We start from the raw sequence: 1,218 nt of genomic DNA, 5'->3' as shown, positions 1-1,218 counted from the left end.
GTAGTAGATATATTTAGAATTAGTTGAGTAAAGGGAGAAAAGGGCAACATTAAGGATATTATTTACAAGTATATTTTCTCAAACATCATTTAAACATAAATACATGCACTCAGTCTTCTAGAATAGTATATTGATTAACAATCATATGATTAACAAATGCCAACAAAGACACCCATGCTCATAAAGAGAAAACAATAGAAACCGAATGCAGTCTTGTAGTTGTGATTTTAACTATTATGTATCATGGTGTCATCCTTATCCTCGAAAAGGTAACCTGCAAAGAAAAAAATAAAGAAATAATATCTCAGAGATATAAATCTACATGTTGGATCGTGATACCGAAATAAATGTCTAATTAAATGAGCGTTTACATTCTATTACTAATGCTACGTCTCCTTATATCCTTACAGTACTACGAAATATTAGTACACTTACTGTAATCGACGACGTTGTAATGCTGGGTAGCTACATCCAGTGCTCTCTCCAAACTCATACATGTGAGTCTCTTCCTGTCAATTTCTGCGCGAAGATTTGTGATGTGGCTGTTTACCTCCCTCGTGTCTTGCGCCATCTGTTCTCCATCTGCTTGCACCTCTGCCTGTCGCCCCCCGCCTTGAAGCTCTTTGGGCCTCCGCTCCTCGTCGGGGGGCTCAGTTTGAGGGCCTGTTCGCCCATTTTGGGGAGTCTTTTTTTTCCTTGACGACGACCCTTAGGACGGGATTTTGGGGCCCCTTGGGGGCTGAAGGTCGGGGGGGACGTCGCAGTGCAAAGGGGAGCGTTTTCCGAGCACTTGGTATCTCCGGGTATGATGGCGTACAAAGGAGGGGGCCAGCGCCGTCGGCCCCCACCCCCCGGGCGCTGGTTTGGGAGGCACCATTTTCAAGTGGGGGTCTGTTGTGAGGATCCTGGCTGCCCCGAAACTGCCAGGGGGCCGGACACTGCCCCTTTAAAAAGGACGCCCTCTCGTCGTGTTAAAACATTTCCCCCGAAGAAAGACATGCTGCCTCAGGATTCCCCAAAGACGTTTCCCCTTTGGGTCGAAATGATGGTAATTAAACACCCAAGAAGACCGCTCATTTCCGCTGCGGGGCGAGGGGAAAATTTCCCAAAAAGAAATTCCCCTCATTTTTTTGATGACTGGGGTGATAAAAAAAAAGTTTAGAATATTGTGCCGGGGTACTGACTGGGGGTTTTTTTAAAGGATGTAGCAGGGGATAT

Source organism: Penaeus monodon, chromosome 19 (genome assembly GCF_015228065.2).
Source record: "Penaeus monodon isolate SGIC_2016 chromosome 19, NSTDA_Pmon_1, whole genome shotgun sequence".
In the NCBI taxonomy this organism is placed as follows: Eukaryota; Metazoa; Arthropoda; class Malacostraca; order Decapoda; family Penaeidae; genus Penaeus; species Penaeus monodon.
The sequence above is the reverse complement of the archived record's forward strand: the minus strand, read 5'-3'. Positions refer to the sequence as shown.